We start from the raw sequence: 26,391 nt of genomic DNA, 5'->3' as shown, positions 1-26,391 counted from the left end.
GCCTGCACACGTACAATATTTATTGACGATACATGTTTGTCAAACCTTCAATATATTGAAGCGACTTCAAACCATCAGTAATAAAATCTTCAGCTGACAACGTGGTTTTACGAGGCTAACATGTCGAACACCTCACCCAAAAGAAACTGTGTGCTGCAATTATACAATCTATAACTTGCAAGCAACAGAAGCCACCGAAAAACAGGAAATCGGTCTGAGAATGGTCGAAAAAAAAGGGAGCGACAGGCCACATGTTAACTTACTGACAACCAGAACCATGCACCCGAAAGATCCCATATTTTTTCCCGATAAGTCCTGCACCGTACCGGTACAACAAGTTATTAATGTTGAAACGAGACAAGACAGAGAAGCGAAATACGTTAATGAGAGAGGCAGTTGCAGAGATTAGGGGTAACTTGGAGGCTCCTGACGACATGTAGGACATTCGAATACTCGAAGTCTAGCTCTGTAATATCAGTAAACACAATTACTAAAATTCTGTAGAATCCTGTGAAGCAGTTATATCCGCCTGGGAAACATACGTCCAGGCAACTAACGTAAAAGACTTTTTTACGTTTTGTAATAATTTTGTAAAATTGACATGCGTTTCGCAGACCTCTAGTCACTGCAAATATATGATGTATTTTTCGAAGTGGTAGTGTTTTTCCAAAGTGCTATGTAAGCTGAAGTAAGCAGGGTCATAAGAATCCTCTGTTGACCATCCTAAAGTGGTATATATAATGATTACCCTCACATAGGTCTATTAAAATTGTTATACATTAAAAGACCACTTGAAAAATTCACTCTGAGGTTTGATATGAACAAAGGCGAATTGAAAACAAACAGTGCACACTAACCCCTTGTGGTTAATTCGTGAAGCTCTGCCAACATTTGGATGGAGAATACTTTCAAACAGTCAATACTTGAACTCACACGTTCAGTATGAATTGACAATACTGTGACGCGCGGAGTGGCCGCGCAGTTAGAGGCGCCATGTTACGGATTGCACGGCCCCTCCCGCCGGAGGTTCGAGTCCTCCCTCGGGCATGGGTATATGTGTTGTTCTTAGCGCAAGCTAGTGTACGTTAGTTCAAGTACTGCGTAATTCTAGCGACCGATGACCTCAGAAGTTCGGTCCCTTAGGAATTCACACACATTTGAACATTTGACAATACGGAGAATGTTTTGAAGGCCATCAGCATTACTCGTCAGTGTCTCTAGTATTGGAAATAAATCATTACACTCCCTCAGACGGCAAATATATTGACGTTTGACAGTATTATTCAGCTTGCGAGGTCCCATTAACTGGCTCCCCCTGTGTTTCGTCTCTGCCCACATAAACCGCTGGCTATGAAGGCAACTTTTTGGCACAGACAACGAGCTACAGGCTAGCGCATAGAATTGGCGGAAAGCAAAGCACAGACGGCTACATTAAAGTAGCTGACGAAGAAATAGCCGTCGGCGGAGACTTTCGTTGCCATTTCCCGCACACATTATCTGGGAATTTATACCAGCAACATTCAGTATCGAATAAAATACGACCATGGACCATCGTCGTGTACCCCTCTGAACGTTGTAGGCAGAGCACAATTTGTCAACCATATCAGCTCCAGTTTTGTGTTACAATAAGTTTTTAAATAGGTCTTCTTTTATCCCCTGTGTTTTCGTCAATTTCAACGTCATAATGCATACCTGAGAATAATAAAACATTTTTCTGTTATTTTTATTTTGTGGGACGTAAAAAACGATCGCACTTCATTTCTGTAAGAAAATATGCTAGAATTTGCAGCTCTGGTTTTCACGTCCTCCATTTCAGAGGATCTGCCATTTTTTTTTTTTTTTTTTTTTTTTTTTTCATGGTTCCAACATACGACAGTCGGTGCTACTCTCACAAATCACGGAGCAGATTAACATCGCCGAACCAGTTGTCAGCACAGACATTGCGTCCTGAATTAGTGAGAGGGGCCACCAAACGTTCAACCACGTCACTACTTTTATTGCTAAGCTGAAAAGGGCCATCTGGTTATCTGCCAGCATAGGTCTCCATGTTGCTGGTGTAAAACAGCTTGGAATCAACTGTACCAAATATTTTTATCCCATATTTTGCCGGCTTCGACGGTATGTACTAGATAAAAGAGCAACGTCCTCTGAAGGCATCGAGTTTCTCGCCAATGGCGACGTTTTGGCCAACAGCGTATCAAGACTGGCAGTTCTTCAAAAACTTTACTCTGCGTTCACTACGTGATTGTCTATCATCAAATTGCAGAGCTTGTGACAGAAAACGAAACTTGTACTCACTCATGGTCAACCGAAATATCTCGATTCCAAACCCCTTGGAATCCCACAAGTCTTGAAGACTTTTCCTTCCCGCGTTGGGCATTCCAGCTATGTATTGAAGTCCAATGAAGGCTTTTGTCTCAACTATGTCCGTTGGATGAGCGTTTCGTTCTCACTGGTAATTGTTGCGGATAATTTCAATGTATTGGTTCGTGTAATTTACAGTCATTTCCAGTATTTCCTGGTCAAATAAGCATTCCATGTTTTTGAAATTTCTTCAATATTTTTTGCTTTCCTAGTGACACCAGTAAGCCTTATGCGCCACCTTCCCCGCCTGAACTTACGTCTGTGTCACTCTGTTCGGCCTCTGTCTCTTTCTTCTATGCTTTCTGAGGCATCAGTATCGATCTCTACATCTCCAAGATCGAGAATGAGAGCCCCGTGTGCAGCATCGGAATCATCGTAGTCATCAAAGAAAATTTATTAAAAATCTGTAACTTCTGGATTGTGTGTATTCCGAAATTCATTTTAGCTCATTTGAAGACAAAGAACAGATCTGTAAACAATGTCAACATTATATAGTTGCAAAACAAAATAAAAATAAAAAGAGTAGTTGAGACCATTGTAAAAGGAACGCGGAAGACCAGAACGTATCGAAGAGATCCATCACCAGTTTCTACTATATAAGTGTGCAATTAAAACTGCTACACCACGAAAATGACGTGCAACAAACGCGAAATGTAACCGACAGGAAGAAGATGCTGTGATATGCAAATGAATAGCTTTTCAGAGCATTCACACAAGGTTGGCGCCGGAGGTGACACCTACAACGTGCTGACATGAGGAAAGTTTCCAACCGATTTCTCATACACAAACAGCAGTTGACCGGCATTGCCTGGTGAAACGTTGTTGTGATGCCTCGTGTAAGGAGGAGAAATGCGTACCATCACGCTTCCGAATTTGATAAAGGTCGGATTTTAGCCTATCGCGATTGCCGTTTATCGTATTGCGACACTGCTGTTCGCGTTGGTCGAGATCCAATGACTGTTAGAAGAATATGGAATCGGTGTGTACAGGGGGGAATACGGAGTGCCGTACTGGATCCCAGCGGCCTCGTATCACTAGCAGTCGAGATGACAGGCATCTTATCCGCATTGCTGTAACGATTCGTGCAGCCACGTCTCGATCCCTGAGTCAACAGACAAGGACGTTTGCAAGAAAACAACCATCTGCACAAAAAGTTCGATGACGTTTTCAGCAGCATGGACTATCAGCTCGGAGACCATGGCTGAAGTTACCTTTGACGTTGCATCACAGATAGGAGCGCCAGCAATGGTGTACTCAACGACGAACCTGGGTGCACGAATGGCAAAACGTAATTTTTTCGGATGAATCCAAGTTCTGTTTACATCATCATGATGGTCGCATCCGTGTTTGGCGACATCGAGCTAACGCACATTGGAAGCGTGTATTCGTCATCGCCATACTGGCGTATCACCCGGTGTGATGGTGTGGGGTGCCATTGGTTACACGTCTCGGGTCACCTCTTGTTCGCATTGACGGCACTTTGAACAGTGGACGTTACATTTCAGATGTGTTACTACTCGTGGCTCAACCCTTAATTCGATCCCTGCGAAACCCTACATCCCTACATTTGAGCAAGATAATGCACAACCGCATGTTGCAGGTCCTGTAAGGGCCTTCCTGGATACAGAAAATGATCGACTGCTGCCCTGGCCAGAACATTCTCCAGATCTCTCACCAACTGAAAACGTCTGGTCAATGGTGGCCGAGCAACTGGCTCGTCGCAATACGCCAGTCACTACTCTTGGTGAACTGTGGTATCGTGTTGAAGCTGCATGGGCAGGTGTACCTGTACACGCCATCCTAGCTCTGTTTGACCCAATACCCAGGCGTATCAAGGCTGTTATTACGGCGAGAGGTGGTTGTTCTAGTAACTGATTTCTCAGGATCTGTGCACCCAAATAGCGTGAAAATGTAATCACCTGTCAGTTCTAGTATAATATATTTGCCTAATGAATACCCGTTTATCATCTGCATTTCTTCTTGGTGTAGCAATTTTAATGGCCAGTTGTGTAATTTCCACTTCACGTACAGAATGTTTGAATGTAAAACACAAAGAGACATTACACTGAGGAAAAATCAATGAATCAAGAATACTCACGGGAATGCTGCCGTGGTAACTGTGCGATCCGTCGCCCGTCTGTAACTAAGATGTTGCTCTTGTGGAAGTAAACACACCATTGCCTGTTGTGAATGACCAAGTGAGGGGGATAGACGAGAGGGGGTAAATAACAACACAGGCGTTGAGAAGCAGGCACAGAGACACTACAGAGTGGACCTGTGCGATCCTTTTAAGTAACAATCATTTTGTTGTTTCATTCGAGGTGAAATCATCTTCAGAATACAACAATGGAAATACAAAAATTTATTTAAAATACACTGAGGTGACACAACTTATGGAATACCTCGCAATATCACATCGGACCGCCCTTTGCCCTGCGTACGGTAACATCTCGACATGGCATGGACTTCACAAGTCGTTGGACGTCCCCCGGAGAAATGTTGAGCCATGACTGGCTCTACAGCCGTCTACAATTGCGGAAGTGTTGCCAGCATCGCATTTTGTGCACGAACTAACCTCTCGATTACGCCCAGTAAATGCGCTATGGGATTCATGTCGGACGAGGATCTGGGTGGCCAAATGATCTTCCAACCAATGACGAACAATTGTAGCCCAGTGAACGATGCATTGTCATCTATAAAAATCCCATCGTTGTTTGGGTCCAAGTAGTCTAACATAACCAAAAACCCACAGAACAAAGTTATGACTAGTATATCTACAAACATGGCATGCAGATGACTTAGTATTCCTGGTTCTCATAGCAGAAAGTCTACAGTAGGCCTTAATACAATGATAGAAAAAACTGAACAAGGAGGCAAGTGTAATGAATGCAAGCAAATGCAAAGTAATGTGGGCTTCTCAGGGAATCGCCAGTCGACATCAGCATTAACTACTCTTTTACACCTAATAATTTGTCTCATCTGAGGATCTTCAAATAATGAGTAATGCCGTTATAATGAAAGAATTATACGTTCCCCTACTTCATTTTAATGTGGGAAATCGGAATATGATTTGGCACATTTTCAGTGATATCCCTCGTTGTCTGCTTTTTGACACATAACAACCCTTTCTTGAGATATTGTTCATAAGAGACGCTGTCAGATGAATAAAAGCAGGTTCTACAATCTTCAATATTTTTTGGTGTACCTCTCAGTCGTAGAAAGCTGTTGACGCATTAATAAAAATGTATTTATTTCTGAAAAAAGCGAAACTTCAAAAAATATATTAATATGTTGTATAAAGTAAACATGCCATTAAAATGGAGCATGTAACACTGTATCAGTTTTTCGTCTTCTTGATTCTTCCTTTAATCACAAAACTGCTTTATAATGAAAGACGAAGACGTACCTAGACATTCACTATACTATAGTCATTAGCTCTTTAAAAATTCATTTATTTCTGTGACACTTTATTCACTATCACAATAATGCTTCAGGACATTCGTCACCATTTTTTCGTGCTTGATTCCCTTCACAACTTCTTTTCTCTGATCCCCCTGTGTAGCATTTCTTTCCACAGTCCACCAAAAACTCTAAAGAACCTCAGTATTGCGCATAAAATCACGATGTCTCCACCGTAAATACTAACAAAGTAATATGCAGTTTACAGAAAACTTTTACTTACTTCTTGTTAATTTTTTTTTGCCTAAATACGTTGCAGATCGCCGTTGATTGATGTTTACATATAAGCCGTGTCTTGTCAGGCCTTATCGCTGAGTTCTTCTACTACAAAATACGTAACTGCTCCAACAGCCCATCTAAGTGATATTTCCGGCCGCTGTGGCCGAGCGGTTCTAGGCGATTCAGTCAGGATCCGCGCTGCTGCTACGGTCGCAGGTTCGAATCCTACCTCGTGGATGGATCTGTGTGATGTCTTTAAGTTAGTTAGGTTTAAGTAGTTCTAAGTCTAGGGGACTGATGACCTCAGATGTTAAGTCCCACAGTACTTAGAGCCATTTGAACAATTTGAAGTAATATCTTCTTAGGCTTCCCTGTTCTGTAATCGGCCTATACAAACGACTCCGCTGCCGGCAATTAGAATTCTACTGTCGGTTTGAAGCGAGCCCTGGCAATACAGCCCAAACACAAAAAATGTCTAGGAATGTGGAAAACGTTCTTTTCTGCTTGGAATGAAACAGATGGAGCTATTCGCGAAGGAAGGAAAAACTGAAAATAGAATACGAAGTGTAACATTTTAAAACACAAATATTCTGTTTTAAAATGAAGCAACTAGAAAGTATAAGAAATTAAAACACGATGAGCATACTACAGTTGAAGTAATTAAAAAATTCACCGTCGCTTTCGGACTCACACAAATTCTTGGTTCCTGCTGAGCATGTCGATCTTTTATCCGCCCAATAAATGCCTCTCTCAACTGAAGTAAATAAAAGAATAGCGAAAATTTCTTCTTCGCGATCCCTGGGAGCTACGCTATCTATAGGATGTAAATGAATGAGTTGGTGAAACATGCGATCACATGGCGTGTATTGTGAGAGACGCATGTTGGTGGGAGCCTATCAGCAGAAACAAGTAGTGTGGTGTTTACTGCGTCGTGAAATGTTTTGAGTTCTTATCCTCGCAGTAGCTCTTCTTGTATCCTTTTCCGTCACTTTCATGATAAGGACGTTGGGATGTAAATACACCGTTAGCGCGACCTGACCAGTCTGCTGTTATATGATTATTACCACTCTCTTCTTCGGTACATGTTGAGACGGCTTTCTGCTGACTGTATTAACGTTATGGAGAGCAATTGGAACTTAGCAAATATTGTCTTTGTGCATTTATTTTAGGGATAAGCTCGTTTGAATTTCACTGCAACTCAAATGCGCACGTAATGCTATACAAAGGACAGCCTCGCAAATTAGCGATGGCCATTGTTTATCACTGAATGAGGGACAGATGAAGAGTGTCAGGTGACAGATGTAACTCGGGCACAAAGAGAAGCACACCCTCCTCAATTGAAATAACTCACACAATACACATCTGTTTGAGCGTTGCCCAGCTACATTCATCACTTCAGCAAATAATTCAGGAGATGACCTGACCTGTTACTGAGCCGACACAACAATATTTGCAATGGTTTCATTAACGTTCCCGCTTCCATGATGGTCAGCGAGTTTGACCGATCGTTTCCGGCCATCAGTGAGAGGACTGGATGGAGCATGTACAGCCTCATGGCTATATGACAAGCTGCTTGAGCTACAAGAAGCAGTTTCGATGACCAGAAAGTTAAAAACGGATGGGAGAGCGGTGCGCTGACGATATTCCACTCCATACCGTAAACACGTTCGTTAGCAGACTATGACATGGCGGTCGGTTAGCACTACATATTATTCAGGGCCTGATCTTCGAGTGCCTGTTTTTTCCTTTATTATCAAACTCTTTTTTTTTTTTAGTTATCAGTCTACTGACTGGTTTGATGCGGCCCGCCACGAATTCCTTTCCTGTGATAACCTCTTCATCTCAGAGTAGCACTTGCAACCTACGTCCTCAATTATTTGCTGGATGTATTCCAATCTCTGTATTCCTCTACAGTTTTTGCCCTCTACAGCTCCCTCTAGTGCCATGGAAGTCATTTCCTCATGTCTTATCAGATGTCCTATCATCCTGTCCCTTCTCCTTATCAGTGTTTTCCACATATTCCTTTCCCCTCCGATTCTGCGTAGAACCTCCTCATTCCTTACCTTATCAGTCCACCTAATTTTCAACATTCGTCTATAGCACTACATCTCAAACGCTTCGATTCTCTTCTGTTCCGGTTTTCCACAGTCCATGTTTCACTACCATACAATCAATGCTGTACTCCAGACGTACATCCTCAGAAATTTCTTCCTCAAATTAAGGCCGGTATTTGATATTAGTAGACTTCTCTTGGCCAGAAATGCCTTTTTTACCATAGCGAGTCTGCTTTTGATGTCCTCCTTGCTCCGTCCGTCATTGGTTATTTTACTGCCTAGGTAGCAGAATTCCTTAACTTCATTGACTTCGTGACCATCAATCCTGATATTAAGTTTCTCGCTGTTCTCATTTCTACTACTTCTCATTACCTTCGTCTTTCTCCGATTTACTCCAAAACCATACTGTGTACTCATTAGACTGTTCATTCCGTTCAGCAGATCATTTAATTCTTCTTCACTTTCACTCAGGATAGCAATGTCACAGCGAATCTTATCATTGATATCCTTTCACCTTGTATTTTAATTCCACTCCTGAACCTTTCTTTTATTTCCATCATTGCTTCCTCGATGTACAGATTGAAGAGTAGAGGCGAAAGGCTACAGCCTTGTCTTACACCCTTCTTAATACGAGCACTTCGTTCTTGATCGTCCACTCTTATTATTCCCTCTTGGTTGTTGTACATATTGTATTTGACCCGTCTCTCCCTATAGCTTACCCCTACTTTTTTCAGAATCTCGAACAGCTTGCACCATATTATATTGTCGAACGCTTTTTCCAGGTCGACAAATCCTATGAACGTGTCTTGATTTTTCTTTAGCCTTGCTTCCATTATTAGCCGTAACGCAGAATTGCCTCTCTCGTGCCTTTACTTTTCCTAAGGCCAAACTGATCGTCACCTAGTGCATTCTCAATTTTCTTTTCCATTCTTCTGTATATTATTCTTATAAGCAGCTTCGATGCATGAGCTGTTAAGCTGATTGTGCGATAATTCTCGCACTTGTCAGCTCTTGCCGTCTTCGGAATTGTGTGGATGATGCTTTTCCGAAAGTCAGATGGTATGTCGCCAGACTCATATATTCTACACACCAACGTGAGTAGTCGTTTTGTTGCCACTTCCCCTAATGATTTTAAAAATTCTGATGGAATGTTATCTATCCCTTCTGCCTTATTTGACCGTAAGTCGTCCAAAGCTCTTTTAAATTCCGATTCTAATACTGGATCCCCTATCTCTTCTAAATCGACTCCTGTTTCTTCTTCTATCACATCAGACAAATCTTCACCCCCATAGAGGCTTTCAATGTATTCTTTCCATCTATCTGCTCTCTCCTCCGCATTTAACAGTGGAATTCCGGTTGCACTCTTAATGTTACCACCGTTGCTTTTAATGTCACCAAAGGTTTTTTTGACTTTCCTGTATGCTGTGTCTGTCCTTCCGACAATCATATATTTTTCGAGATCTTCACATTTTTCCTGCAGCCATTTCGTCTTAGCTTCCCTGTACTTCCTATTTATTTCATTCCTCAGCGATTTGTATTTCTGTATTCCTGATTTTCCCGGAACATGTTTGTACTTCCTCCTTTCATCAATCAACTGAAGTATTTCTTCTGTTACCCATGGTTTCTTCGTAGATACCTTCTTTGTACCTATGTTTTCCTTCCCAACTTCTGTGATGGCCCTTTTTAGAGATGTCCATTCCTCTTCAACTGTACTGTCTACTGCGCTATTCCTTATTGCTGTATCTATAGAGTTAGAGAACTTCAAACGTATCTCGTCATTCCTTAGAACTTCCGTATCCCACTTCTTTGCGTATTGATTCTTCCTGACTAATCTCTTGAACTTCAGCCTACTCTTCATCACTACTATATTGTGATCTGAGTCTATATCTGCTCCTGGGTACGCCTTACAATCCAGTATCTGATTTCGGAATCTCTGTCTAACCATGATGTAATCTAATTGAAATCTTCCCGTACCTCCCTGCCTTTTCCAAGTATACCTCCTCCTCTTGTGATTCTTGAACAAGGTATTCGCTATTACTAGCTGAAACTTGTTACAGAACTCAATTGGTCTTTCTCCTCTTTCATTCCTTGTCCCAAGCCCATATTCTCCTGTAACCTTTCCTTCTACTTCTTCCCCTACAACTGCATTCCAGTCGCCCATGACTATTAGATTTTCTTCTCCCTTTACATACTGCATTACCCTTTCAATATCCTCATACACTTTCTCTATCTGTTCATCTTCAGCTTGCGACGTCGGCATGTATACCTGAACTATCGCTGTCGGTGTTGGTCTGCTGTCGAGTCTGATTAGAATAACCCGGTCACTGAACTGTTCACAGTAACACACCCTCTGCCCTACCTTCCTATTCATAACGAATCCTACACCTGTTATACCATTTTCTGCTGTTGTTGATATTACCCGATACTCATCTGACCAGAAATCCTTGTCTTCCTTCCACTTCACTTCACTGACCCCTACTATATCTAGATTGAGCCTTTGCATTTCCCTTTTCAGATTTTCTAGTTTCCCTACTACGTTCAAGCTTCTGACATTCCACGCCCCGACTCGTAGAACGTTATCCTTTCGTTGATTATTCAATCTTTATCTCATGGTAACCTCCCCCTTGGCAGTCCCCTACCGGAGATCCGAATGGGGGACTATTCCGGAATTTTTTGCCAATGGAGAGATCATCATGACACTTCTTCAACTACAGGCCACATGTCCTGTGGATACACGTTACGTGTCTTTCATGCAGTGGTTTCCATTGCCTTCTGCATTCTCATGTCGTTGATCATTGCTGATTCTTCCGCCTTTAGGGGCTATTTCCCACCCCTAGGACAAGAGAGTGCCCTGAACCTCTATCCGCTCCTCCGCCCTCTTTGACAAGGGCGTTGGCAGAATGAGGCTGACTTCTTATGCCGGAAGTCTTCGGCCGCCAATGCTGATTATTTATCAAAATTTAGACAGTGGCGGGGATCGAACGCGGGACCGAAGTCGTTTTGATTATGAATCAAAGACGCTACCCCTTTCTTTTTTTTCTTCTCTTTTTTTTAATCTCATTTTGTTCGCTTTTTTTTTGTTGTTGTAAGTTCCAGTGCAGATATCTTTCGCTTGGTGACAACCTTGTGCAAAGCAAAATCATTCACAATAGGAAATCATGAAAGAAAAGTTTTTCCCACCGCTTCATTGTTTTGCATGCAAATGGATAGTAGCTGTAAGGCTGACACGGTCTAAACCAGTCTTGTTCTTGTTGGTGTTATAATCTAAGACATTGTTAGACTTCATTGTGCCTGTAAGACCTCCATTTGAAAGTAAAGAAACCTCTTATCTTTGGCGGCTGACTGATGTTTTGAGGAGAGCCAATATATATCACGTTTATTTTTCCATTTGAAAGCTACAATAGGACCGTTCTATTAAAATATATGTAAGTAATTAAAAAATAATTTTGTTTAAGCTTCCTTGTTTTGGCAGATCATTTATGTTCTTCATGATAGTTTCGGCGGTTAGTGTCTGATGTTCCTATAACATGTTTAGTAAAAGCACACGTGTAAATCGACTCTTGCTGCATCTAATAGACAAAATATGAACTACTGGGGCAATTCCTACAACCAGAAGTCACGTAGCGTGCGGGATAAAGCATATCAGCAGATGGTAAAGCTGTCCCCGGGGTACGGGCGCCATCCGCGTGGGAGATACAGCCGCGCGCGTGTGGCGTACGGGCGTAAGTGATAAATGTGTTAAAACCTGTAATAGTTATTCATATTCTGTTTAAAATACGCGCATCGTCAGTCAGAAGCGCCGAAATTCTCATGGAATATTCTGGCAACAACTGCTGGAGGCCGCTCCTTACGCCAGACATCTGACGATATCTATTGCAACGTCCCTTCTGGCCGTTCCTCCGAGTGCCCGTGACTTCACTCGAACTCACACTCGGAGTTGCGGCTTGCATCTGCTGCCTCTTGGCGACGTTTGGCGCGCCAGACAAATGGCGCGACGTACTGTTCCACACATTAAACCAGAAATGTTTTTAGCCGATCCAAATTAATTGTCTACTGTGCGACACTACTCAATCAGACTAAATTAACGTTCCAATGAAATGAATACCCCGAGCTGCATACAGGCGTTGACATAAGTCAACGAGGACAGTTGAAAATGTGTGCCTCAACCTGGGCTCGAACCCGGGATCTCCTGCTTACATGACACACTCTATCCATCCGAGCAACCGTGAACACAGGCGATAGTGGGACTGCAGGGAGATATCTCTGGCACGTCTCCCGTGAGACCCACATTCCCAACTTATTGTCCCGCACTATATTTATAGTGCCCCTGCCTGTTATACTCATTACTCGCGGCTTTTTGCCGATTTCCGTAAGAGTTCAAGAACTGTTTGTGCATCCGCACAGAAGATGGTCAAATGGCCGGTGAGCATATACAGGGTCGTACATGATCGTGACCGGGCCAAATATCCCACGAAATAAGCGTCATACGAAAAAACTACAAAGAAAGAAACGTGTCTAGTTTAAAGGGGGAAACCAGATGGCGCTATGGTTTGCCCGCTAGTTGCTGCTGCCACATATTCGTGTAGTACGTAAAGAAATATGATTGTTTTAGTTGGATTACTTTCTTCGCTTTGTGATAGATGGCGCTGTAATAGTTACAAACATATGGCTCACAATTTTAAACGGACAGTTGGTAACAGGTAGGTTTTATAAATTAAAATACACAACGTAGGTACGTTTGAACATTTTATATCCGTTGTTCCAATGTGATACATGTACCTCTGTGAACTTATCATTTCTGAGAACGCATGCTGTTACAGGGTGATTACCTGTAAATACCACATTAATGCAATAAATGCTCAAAATGATGTCCGTCAACCTCAATGCATTTGGCAATACGTGTAATGACGTTCCTCTTAACAGCGAGTAGTTCGCCTTCCGTAATGTTCGCACATGCATTGACAATGCGCTGACGCATGTTCTCAGGCGTTGTCGGTGGATCACGATAGCAAATATCCTTCAACTTCCCCCACAGAAAGAAATCCGTGAACGTCAGAGCCTGTGAACGTGCGGGCTTTGGTATGGTGCTTCGACGATCAGTCCACCTGTCACGAAATATGCTATTCAATACCGCTTCAACCGTAGGCGAGCTATGTGCCGGACATCCATCATGTTGGAAGTACATTGCCATTCTGTCATGCAGAGAAACATCTTGTAATAACATCGGTAGAACATTACGTAGGAAATGAGCATACATTGCACCATTTAGATTGCCATCGATGAAATGGGGGCCAATTATCCTTCTTTCCATAATGCCGCACCATACATTACCCAGGCAAGGTCGCTGATGTTCCACTTGTCGCAACTACCGCGGAATTTTCCGTTGCCCAATAGTGCATATTATGCCGGTTTACGTTACCGCTGATGGTGAAGGACGCTTCCTCGCTAAATAGAACGCGTGCGAAATATTTGTTATCGTCCCGTAATTTCTCTTGTGCTCAGTGGTACAACTGTTCACGACGTTGAAAGTCGTCGCCATGCAATTCCTGGTGCCTAGAAATATGGTACGGGTGCAGTCGATTTTGATGTAGCATTCTCAACACCAGCGTTTTTGAGATTCCCCATACTCGCGCAATTTGTCTGCTACTGATGTGTGTATTAGCCGCGACAGCAGCTAAAACACCTGCTTGGGGATCATCATTTCTTGCAGGTCGTGGTTGACGTTTCACATATGGATGAACACTTCCTGTTTCGTTAAGTAAAGTAACTATCCGGTGAACAGTCCGGACACTTGGATGATGTCGTCCAGGATACCGAGCAGCATACATAACACAGGCCCATTGGGTGTTTTGTGTTGTGGATGGCAGGAGAGCCAACATAGGGTTACTAAAGGAGGCCGAAATTCACGCGTTTTAGCTCCCGCAGGCTGACGTGAGGTCTGGAACATGACAAGGGAATTAGAATTGAGAAAAACGGACGTAGCTGGTGGAATATTTAACTTTAATCCATTAATGACGAACGTCACTCTTGAGGATACATGGTTTACAATATCAATAGTACTGATAATGACGCATTGCTAGGTCGTAGCAAATAACATAGCTGACGGCTATGCTAACTATCGTCTCGGCAAATGAGAGCGTAGAAGTCAGTGAACCATCGCCAGCAAAGTCGGCTGTACAACTGGGGCGAGTGCTAGCAAGTCTCTCTAGACCTGCCGTGTGGCGGCGCTTGGTCTGCAATCACTGATAGTGGCGACACGCGGGTCCGACGTATACTACCGTACCGCGGCCGATTTAAAGGCTACCACCTAGCAAGTGGGGTGTCTGGCGGTGACACCACATTTTGATCACAATAGCCATACATCAACACGATATCGACCTTTTCCGGAATTGGTAGACGGTCCATTTTAACACTGGTAATGTATCACGAAGCAAATACCGTACGCACTGGCGGAATGTTACGTGATACCACGTACTTATACGTTTGTGACTATTACAGCACCACCTATCACAAAGCGGAACAAGTGGTCCAACTAAAACATTCATATTTCTTTATGTACTGCAAGAATGTGTAATAAAAATGAGGGTTCCTATTAAAACAAAAAAACGCAGTTGATATCCGTTTGACTTATGGCAGTGCCATCTAGCGGTCCAACTATTGCGCCATCTGGTTTCCCCCTTCAAGCTAGACGAGTTTCGTTCTTTGTGGTTTTTCGTTTGATGCTTATTTCGTGAGATATTTGGCCCGGTCACTGTCAATGAACCACCCTGTATATATATGAAGATGGTATCTGTTCTTTCGGACATGTCCGAAAGAACAGATACCATCTTCAAACATATATAAATTGACATTGCCAGCCCCGCTTTGACCCGCGAGGCAGGATTAAATACACACAACTTCAAAGTCGATAATTAAAGAAATCTGTTGTTACCTAACAACTTTTACGCAAGATTCCAAAATCCAGCCACTGGACAGGAGAGGTTGACCACTAATAGTTCAGTAAATTACCTTCATCTGGCTGGTAGGACTTGCCGTTGATTATCACCCAACCACGAAGGGGAAACACAATTCGTTATCAAAAGAGAGAGTAGCACTGATTAAACGGCACTCTAAGATTCGTCCTGCTACGAACGAAGTTCATTACAAGGGTCATCAAAAAGTTTCCGTTTGAGTGCGTTGCTGCAGCGTAAAAGCAAAATAGTGTGACTCCGATGCGGGTACATGAGCACCAACGCGCGCGCAAGGGATTACTGGGGCATTCTTGTCTGTCCGACGTGCGTGTGGTAAATGAGGAAACATAAACTATGGCGACTATTGTTACTAAACACGTCCGAACAGGATCAACGTGCTGTTATCCTACTTTTGGTTACCGAAGGAAAAACACCAGAGACATCCTTCGGCGAATGAAGAACGGGTATGGAGTAGCACGTCTACCGAAAACCGCCGTTGTGGAATGGTGCGCCAAGTTCCGTGCTTCTTGCGATTCGACGCAAGACGCCAGTCGATCCAATATCGCAAATGTCGTAAAGCAGATTTTACGCCAACTCAAATGGGAGATACTCGAGCACCCACACAATCGTCCTGCCCCATTGCCACGCGCTGCCTTCGGTGCCTTAAACAGAATTTGAATGACAGACGATTTTTCCTGAATGGGGATGTGCAGTTGGCAGTTACGGACATTAAGCAACAGTTCACGGTGTTTTACCAAACGGGCATCTTCAACCTGGTGCGTCGGTGGTTTGATTGTCTCAATGATCACGGCGATTGTTCCATATTGGTATACTGATTCTGGACTACAATGCCTTCGAACGGAACCTTTTAGATCGTCCCTTACATTTTGGGAAAACGGCAGCTAAGTCCGTCTGACTACCACTTCCACATAGCTACAATCTCCGCGTTTCCTCGCAGGCCTTACTCATTACTCTTCACCAGTCACAAAGCGCAACCGAATAATGCCTAAGCAGAAAGTGCTGTCCGCGCACGAGAACTCACTACGGACACTCTCGGTCTTTCGTATTGCACTCAATCCATTCGCTGATCGCGATTGATCGCGAAACTCACACTTCTCAAATACCCTCGGAAAATACTACCGTGTACATTAGGGCTGTTGATAAAGTATCGATATAAAGATATATATCGGCAATATCGTTTCCACCGGTGTATCGATATGGAAATAGCGATATCGAGTGTTGATATTTTTATTTTATATTATACTTTCTTCACAATTTTCGGTAAATATCTGAAATTGTTCTTTTGTTATTGTAGTAGAACATACTTTTGTTTTCATTGTGTGGAGGAATCTTATTACTCTTTGAGCTTTCATCACGTCCAGACAAATGCGGTATGTGGCGAAACAAAACGACGGACCCATCGGACACCTTTTATTGTGCCACTTACATGCAGTTACCACTGTTAGCAAAGTGATTATTGTTATGCATGAAAGTGTATCGTTTTCGTTTCGATTCTTGCTCTAAGGGAGATAAGCAGGGTGCTAGCTTGTTGATGTATATAATACCTAACAACAAATCAATATTTAAGTATACACCTCTAAAACCAGCGATAAACGAGGGTGAGTCAAATGAAAAGCTTAAATATTTTTTGAAATATTATTTATCGTGCAGAAGTGGTACAAAGCTGTATCACTTTTCAACATAATCTCCCCCACGTTCAATGCAAGTCCTCCAGCGCTTACAAAGTGAATAAATTCCTATAGAAAAAAATTCTTGTGGTAGTCTACGCAACTACTCATGCACCACGTGGCGTATTTCTTCATCATAACGGAACTTCTTTCGTCCCATTGCGTCTTTGAGTGGTCCAAACATATGGAAATCAGTTGGGGCAAGGTCTGGGGAGTATGGTGGATGAGGAAGACACTCAAAATGCAGGTCTGTGATTGTTGCAGCTGCTGTACGGGAAGTGTGGGACCTTGCATTGTCGTGTTGCAAAAGGACACCTGCTGACAGCAATCCACGTCCCTTTGATTTGATTGCAGGCGGCAGATGATTTTTCAGGAGATCTGTGTATCATGTACTGGTGACAGTGGTCCCTCTAGGCATGTAATGCTCCAAAATGACGCCTTTTTCGTCCCAAAAGAGAGTCAACATAACCTTCCCTGCTGATGGTTCTGTTCTAAACTTCTTTGGTTTTGGTGATGGGGAATGGCGCCATTCCTTGCTCGCTCTCTTCGTTTCCGGTTGGTGGAAGTCAACCCAGGTTTCGTCCCCTGTAACGATTTTTTCCAAGGAAGCCATCACCTTCTCGTTCAAAGCGCCGAAGAAGTTCTTCACAAGCGTCAACATGTCGTTCTCTCATTTCAGGAGTCAGCTGTCGTGGCACCCATCTTGCAGACTCTTTGTGAAACTGGAGCACAGTGTGGTGTGCTGGCCCATGACTAATCTGTAAACAAGCTGAAATGTCATTCAGTGTCACTTTGCGGTTTTCCTTCACTATGGCTTTAACTGCTGCAATGTTCAATACGTTTTCCCGAGAAGGTCAAATACCTCGCTGTTTGGCTGGACAGGAAACTACTCTGTGGGGACCACACTCAACACGTGACCAACAAAGCAAACCCGAGGCTCAAACAACTCTACCCTATGCTCAACAGGCGTAGCACACTGAATAGGAGGTCCATGTACATGACATTTATTCGATCCCTGATGACGTACGCAGCCCCTTTCTGGGGATACGCTGCGCTCACACGCCTGCGACGTCTGCAGCTCATACAGAACAAAGTAATCAGAATCATAAGTAACGCTCCGCGCTACACAAGCACAGCGGACCTTCACCGGGTATATCGGCTAGATACCATCTTGCGGGTATTCCAGAAACTCTCCACACGACTGTACAATAACACGAGATACTCGCGTAACCCGTTTATCCTCTCTCAGGGTAACTACGACCACAACTATAGATGGAAACATAATAGACCAAAGACACTATTAGCAAGTAACTAAACATCTATGGTTCATAGCACGCTAACACGACAGTACTGGCGAGCCCCTGCAACAGAGCTACTGCTGGCAACCCCAGATGCTCGACCCGCCGTAAAACAGGCAATCGCAGGGAAACCGTACTGTACACAGCACGCAACCCCCCCCCCCCCCCCCCCTATACAGTGAGCTGATCTATGACCGATTGCCCACTAATGTATGACGACCTTGAATTGTTACAGGGACGCAGCAGCTGCAGCAAGCCCTACGAGATTCCACAACGACAAAGGTAACGATGCACGATACCTCGCACCAACATAACCACACCTTGCATGCAGTGTCGCAGCTAGCAGGCCGCTACTGTCCTTACTACCCGTCCTACTGTCGCAGAGGTTATTTTTCCCTTGGCGCTTGCCTTGACACTTCTTTTTCCCCTCTACCATTACAAACTGCTACCCTTCTATCGCTTTCGTCCACTTTCTGTCTCCTGATGGACCGTGTCAATGAGTAATGATACCCAGACGTATGGATAACATCACAGCCTGCATCCTGTGACTCACGATTCGAAAACTAACCTGTTATACGGAGGTGACAGTGGAACTTTTGGTTTGGTCACCACGTTGGTGTGGGTGTGGAGGGGCCCCAGCCTTTAAAATTCTCTTGTCAGTGTTTCACCTGGGCGCCGAGATAGTCTACATGACATTGGAAGCAGATGGCAGGGGCGTCTCCGCGCCTTGTATCGTCTGCATAATCCTGTCACCGCCGTCTCGTCGCCACGGTTTTACGCTCTACCTAACCCTGATCAGAACAGTGTTTGAGTACGCGGTCACGATGTGAGGATAAGCCGCTGATGTTTAATTGTCGCACTTCAAAGGTTGCAGAATCGAGCATTAAAACTCGCTCTTCGCCTCCCACGGCTTTAGGCTGTTCAGCTCGTCTTCTATACGACGACACGGGCAACCCGCTGCTGCGGGACAGAATTCGGCAGGCTGGTCGTGCTTTCTAGGAGAAGCCGGGTCATTCCCGCGATAGTTGGGCCACAAACAACACCGCATGGTGACAACACGGTGGCCTGACCTGCAGCAAGAGTAACATTATCCGCAATAACCTGTGGAGAACTCTTCTACGCATCACTCGAGACAGATCCAGCAAGTCAGGGTACCGCATTCTACACCAAGAGCGATGGCAGGAAAAATATATTCATGTTTAACCAGTACACATGGCGAGCAAGGAATGCTAGACAGGTATGCGTCAGCGGTCAGTATGTTGTCAGTGGAGAAGCAGTTACACCAGAATGGGTCCGTCAGCAGAGTTCAGTGACTTGAAAATTGTCTAATCACTGGTAATCACTTGAGCAAGGAATCCATCAGGGACATTTCAATCCTCCTACAGTTGCCGTCTCTACTGTTCCTGATGCGATTCTGAAGCAGAAGAAGGAACAAAGTCGGTAAACTAAGACAGTCTGACCTCATGCACCGAAGGACAGGGACCGTAGAACATTGCCGAGGATGGTCGTAAATAATCGAATTAAATCAGCGAAAGACATCATTCGTGGGTTCTAAAGTATTACCAGCAGTCCACCTACAGAATGTATGTGTGTGACGAGACAAAGATAATGGAGTAGAATGGTCGAGCAGCTCGTCATAAGTCACACATTTCTCCAGCCAGAGCTAAGCGACGTTTGAGGTGGTGTGTGGAAAGAGCAGAACATCACTAGAGACAGGATGGCGGGAAACGAGTAATTTGGAGTGATGGATGAAGCTATGTCCAGTGGAAATCCGATGGAAGGGGTTGGGTTTGGAGAACGTTACTTGACATCACACGTAGCGGCAGCAGTGAAATACTTAGCAGGTAGCGTTACCGTAATGGGGTATTTTTAGTGGTTAACATGTGCCGTTCTTATTGTGGGCCCTACATCCTGTCATAAAGTAGCATCTGTAAGGCAACGATTAGTGGTCAATAACACTCGTGAAACAGACTGGCCTACCTAGATCTCAATCTTGACAGAATGGAACATTTTTGGAATGAGGTAGAACGTTGTCTTCGCTCCCGACCATAGAGTCCAGTATCACTACCTTCGATTTCGGTTCTTGAGGCAGAATGGGCTTCCATTCCTCCACAGACATTCAGACACCTCACTGAATGTATCCCCAGAATCGGGCACTGAATCTCTCCCCAAGCTGTAGATTATTCAGCTCGTCAAAATGGCTCTGAGCACTATGGGTCTTAACATCTGAGGTCATCGGTCCCCTACAACTTAGAACTACTTAGCGCCGGCCGGGGTAGCCGAGCCTTCTAGGCGCTACAGTCTGGAACCGCGCAACCGCTACGGTCCCAGCTTCGAATCCTGCCTCGGGCATGGATGTGTGTGAAGTCCTTAGGTTAGTTAGGTTGAAGTAGTTGTAAGTTCTAGGTTACTAATGGCCTCAGTAGTTACGTCCCATAGTGCTCAGAGCCATTTTTGTAGCGTATGTACTCCACTTCTTCATTGCAACATAATGTTACCGCAGATTTACGGCTTTTGATCTCTTGTAACGAATGAAATACTGCTGGCACCATTCACGATATGTCAAAAGCTTCTCACTTCAGAAGTTTTCAATGAAAGTGCAGAGGAACACTCTACAATTAACGTCACGTGCTCCAAAAAGTGTGGGCCACCTGCACATCTGCGAGGGTGCGTGGAATGGTATGCAAGGAGAGCATAAAATGAAAAAAAAAAAAAAATACGCCTTAGGAAATTATAGAAAGGACTAACAGCAGTGAAGTCAATCTCTTAGAAACCGCACATCCCTGGAATTAAAATCAGCTGCTAGGTGTCACTCGACACCGTCACGCTGAACGCCATCCTTTGAAACTACACTACTGGCCATTAAAATTGTTACACCAAGAAGAAATGCAGATGATAAACGGGTATTCATTGGACAGATATATTATACTAGAACTGAAATGTTCTTAATTTTTCACGCAATTTGGGTGGATAGATCCTGAGAAATCAGTACCCAGAACAACCACCTCTGGCCGTAGTAACGGACTTGATACGCCTGGGCATTGAGTCAAACGGAGCCTGGATGGCGTCTACAGGTCCAGCTGCCCATGCAGCTTCAACGCGGAACCACAGTTCATCAAGAGTAGTGATTGGCGTATTGTAATAAGCCAGTTGCTCGGCCACCATTGACCAGGCGTTTTCAATTGGTGAGAGATATGGGGAATGTTCTGGCCAGGGCAGCAGTCGAACATTTTTTGTATCCAGAAAGGCTTGTACTGGACCTGCTGAAATGTGGGGTTTCGCAGGGATCGAATGAAGGGTAGAGGCACGGGTCGTAACACATCTGAATTGTAACGTCCACTGTTCAAAGTGCCGTCAATGCGAACAAGAGCTGACCGAGACGTGTAACCAATAGCATCCCATACCATCACGCCGGGTGATACGCCAGTATGGCGATGACGAATACACGCTTCCAATGTGCGTTCACCGCGATGTCGCCAAACACGTATGCGACCATCATGATGCTGTAAACAGAACCTGGATTCATCCGATAAAATGACGTTTTGCCATTCGTGCACCCAGGTTCGTCGTTGAGTACACCATCGCTGGCGCTCCTGTCTGTGATGCAGTGTCAAGGATAACCGCTGCCATGGTCACCGAGCTGATAGTCCATGCTGCTGCAACGTCGTCGAACTGTTCGTGCAGATGGTTGTTTTGCAAACGTTCCCATCTGTTGACTCAGGGATCGAGACGTGGCTGCACGATCCGTTACAGCAATGCGGATAAGATGCCTGTCATCTCGACTGCTAGTTATACGAGGCCGCTGGGATCCAACACGAAGATCCGATTACCCTCCTGAACCCACCGATCCCATATTCTGCTAACAGTCTTTGGATCTCGACCAACGCGAACAGCAGTGTCGCAATACGATAAACCGCAATCGCGATAGGCTACAATCCGACCTTTATCAAAGTCGGAAACGTGATGGTGTGCATTTCTCCTCCTTACACGAGGCATCACAGGAACGTTTCACCAGGCAACGCCGGTCAACTGCTGTTTGTGTATAAGAAATCGGTTGGAAACTTTCTTCATGTGAGCACGTTGTAGGTGTTGCCACCGGCGCCAATCTTGTGTGAATGCTCTGAAAAGCTATTCATTTGCATATGACAGCATCTTCTTCCTGTCGGTTAAATTTCGCGTCTGTAGCACGTCATCTTCGTAATGTAGCAGTGTTAATGGTCAGTAGTGTATCTGGATGCTCCTTGGCTTTCCATCCACGTGAAGCTGAAGACATTGGGGCTAATGGCATTTCTCTCCTATGACATCCCTCATGAAATCATCCAGAGGGTAAAGAGGGTTCCAGCGACGACTATTCGAAGTTTCAACAGGTTTCACGTACACTCCATCACATTCTGAAATCCTACAATCTTTCCGAAAATAAAGCTATCGCTTGAAACCGTTTGGTGGTGGGTGTGGTGGCAAATTTGCTTCTGGAACAAGGCGTTACGCTATCTTCGTGAGCAGAGGCTTCTGACAAATTATCCTGAGGATCTAGAAGGTGCAGTGATGTGCTTTGAACTTTAGCCGAGGCCGCTACTAATTCGACTAGTTCTGCTAACGTCGGTGTGCCATCTGCCACAGTCTGGAGAACGGTCCGGAGTGCATGGCGACCGCATTCTGCCTCCCTGGTGTTGACCCCACGCAACGCCGAACCGAGTGCTTCCGTTGTGCAGGAAACAGTCAGTACATGAACCTTCCGTCGAGGCACTTAACGGCAAGAAACATTACTTATAAGGTCAACAGTTTGAATTAGCCACCACCCACAAGTATGATTTAAAAAGGTTTACTGAAATCAAACCATTACCAATATCAGATTTCTTTAGATGGCTCTAACAGACTCCCTTGCGTTCCTGCTGGTGTCTCGTTTTGTAGTCGTTAACCGTTTTGTGTAATAAGATAAACAAAAAGTTTCTGATTACTAAGTTTTTTTGTACCTCGCGAGAACACACATGAGATGACACTAAGTTTAATAAATGACACGTGATGTTCCTGAACGTGGCGAACAGAAATATACAGCATGTAAGTAGTCACCACATTTCATGTTCTCTTAGCATATAAAAGAGTTCTCTCGGAAGTTGACTCAATTTTGAACGAAAAAATTTTTCATTCATCTTTGTCCACTAAACTGATAACGACTACAAACGATGCGCCACGTCTCTAAGAACAATCTAAAAATGGTTTTGTGAGAAATACGAAACCAATATGCTTTTATTTAAATAAATAGTTTTAAACCGTTGGTGGTCGGTTGCTGCGTCAAAATATAAACTTAATATTTGTGTCATAGCCACAGTTCTCATTCCAACTAGTTTCGACAAGATAGCAAGAAGCATTAATACTTGCTGCAACTAAAAGCTTCCTCAGTCACGCTACTTAGAGCCGGTCACTGAATACAGGTACTGGCATTATTTTATCCGTGATGTTTTGTTTGAGAACATCGTGGATTTTTTTTCGTTATATCACTAAAAAGAACTGCAGCTAGGTACATGATTTATTTCACCGCAACTATCTCCTAGGCAAGCCCCATCGGGATGGTTACGCTTATTCTACTTCGTGGTTCAGCAACTCACCTGTCAATGAAGCAGACCTCTCTGTTGTAAGGTGTGAAATAATATGTTTCCACAACACAAAAGTGGCTAATTTGTACGACGAAGATTTGTTGATGTAAGTACTTGGTGAATGATAAACTTCAGCTAAACACCTCCTTATTGATTCGTAGACTACAGAAGATAATTTAAAATAATTGTATGTCAGTCACTTTTCATTTTCTTCCCCATCGTGTTTCGAGTCTTACAGTCACAGCTTCAGTCGGATCAGTGGATTCCATTACATATTTATTTCCAGGATGCATCCAACTGTATGTCTGAGTTTCACTTTGCTACAAATAAGGTGTAGTGAGTACTTTTTAATGTTGTATGGCTCTGGAATTACTAATTTGAAACTCTGAGGTTCGATACAAATGTATATTTTCATCTTTAGATGTCACACAATCACGAAACAACAAGAGGAATGTCCCAGAGATTGTACACATGTAGAAATACAGTGCCTTGAAAGTCAAAGACCATGTACTACCAGCTTACACTGCAAATCAACGATAGAGATAATAAACATGTGTGTTTAAGTCTTAACATTTTAGCTTCAGATAGTCATTACTGCAAAAAAAAAAAAAAAAAAAAAAATAAAAAATAAAAAAGGCAATAAACTTATATTTTAGCATATTTACTTTTTAATGTCTAGGTGTGATTTAGCTCCAAAATTCAGCTCCAAAATCATCAAACCAATACCGGCACAGAAAAAAAGAAATATTTTGAAATATAAGTTTACAATATTTTTATTTATTTTCTACATTTTACTTTTTTGGCAATAATGATGCTTTTAGCCTAAAATTATGTAAATATTGAACACACATTTGTTATCTGTCTCTTTGGTTCGCTCCGTAAACTGGCGATGACTGTTCTTTCATTTAAAGCCACTGTATTTCTGTATCTATGCAGTCTCTCGACAGTTATGTTGTTGGTACGTGCTTACGTGCTTTCTAAAGATGAAATTATTTATTTATGACGACCTTCAAGGTTTATTCTACTGGAAAATATTGCAAGTGACTTTATTATTGTTTCACATATGTTATTGCACTGCTATATTACTTTAAGAGTTGTTACTTTATCTTATTTTTAGCGAAATGGAACTCAGACAACTGACCCCATCCACCAAACAAAAATGTAACGTAATCCACTGACGCACCAGAGGCTGAGGGTGTAATCCATTGCAGCCACCCGCGGTGGTGGCGCGGTGGTCTCGCGGTTCTAGGCGCGCAGTCCGGAATCGTGGGACTGCTACGGTCGCAGGTTCGAATCCTGTCTCGGGCATGGATGTGTGTGATGTCCTTAGGTTAGTTAGGTTTAAGTAGTTCTAAGTTCTAGGGTACTGATGACCACAGCAGTTTAGTCCCATAGTGCTCAGAGCCATTTGAACCATTTTTGTAATCCATTGCAAGGCGCCGCGGGACAAAATAAAATGTGGTACAACCAGTTGATTTAATTAATATTTTATGCCATAGACAGACGCAGTTTCCAAAACAGAATCCAAAATGTAAAACATTGAATGATTATTAGAAACTTGGATTTGTCACAATTTTTACCAGTAACTAATTGCATTGCTTTAACCTAACAGCTTCGACATCTACACCCTGAATACGCATCCCGTTGTTTGGTTTGACGTAAAGTGCTTCTGGAAACCATATAGTCCAATGCTTGCGCTGCAGCACGCAGCGGTCCACTTCTCTACCGGCTGCTGGAGAGAGCAGTACTTCCGGTGTTGGTCGTACACGACGTCGCCAGCTGGAAATGAAATGAGGGTTTGGCATCATTGGCCGGGAGGCCCCTTACGATGCAGGTCCGGCCGCCTTGGTGCAGGTCTTACTACATTCGGCGCCACATTGGGCGACCTGGGCTCCAGATGGGGATAAAATGATGATGAAGACTGCACAACACCCAGTCCCTGACCGGAGTAAATCCCAGACACAGCCGGGAATCGAACCCGGGCCCGTGGGACGGCAATTCATCATGCTGATCACTCAGCTATCGGGGCGGACATATTGCCAACTGACACCTGTGGAGTGACCGGCAAACTGAGACTCTGCACTGGCGTCTGACGATGGGCCCAGGCTCGGATGGAGTTACAGGTAAATAAATCGTTTAAAAGTTGTGGCTAGTGGCATTTTTTTCTTCAGTGTTATTAAAAATACTGATGTTTTCCTCCGATAAATTGTTATCGCACACGAGTAATGAATTTGTAGAAGGACGCAAAAAAATAATGCGTCTTCATGGCCATCGGTCCAAGGAAAAGGCCTTTCGAGGGTACTGAAGTGCAAGTTCGGTGAGCCAGTTAGGGGCAGGGCGCAGATCGAGGCCGCGCCTTTGTGGGTGTCGGCAGCCGCCAGCCGCCAGCACCTGCTGCCGTGCGTTGCTGCGGGAGACCGGGCAGCGCAGGTGCGAGCTGGCTGGCTGGCTGGCTGGCTGTGTACAGTTACCGTGGCGCAGGATGCCGCACCTGCTCGTGGACCGCATTCATCGGAGGCAGGCTGCGAGCCGACACCTGCCCGTCAAACAGTCTCTGGACCACCCCTCCTCCTGGTGAACAGATCACTTCTTTTTTAACATCTCTGACATCCTGTCATCTTGTATTTAAACTTTTACTTTTGTGCAGCTTGTATTCTCAGCAACGTAAAACAATTTTTTTCACCCGTCTTCTGACTGGTTTGGCGTGGCCCGCCTCGATCTCCTCTCCAGTACCAACTTCTTGGTCTCAGAGAAGCCGCCAGCCG

Source organism: Schistocerca gregaria, chromosome 2, assembly GCF_023897955.1.
Source record: "Schistocerca gregaria isolate iqSchGreg1 chromosome 2, iqSchGreg1.2, whole genome shotgun sequence".
Lineage (NCBI taxonomy): Eukaryota > Metazoa > Arthropoda > Insecta > Orthoptera > Acrididae > Schistocerca > Schistocerca gregaria.
The sequence above is the reverse complement of the archived record's forward strand: the minus strand, read 5'-3'. Positions refer to the sequence as shown.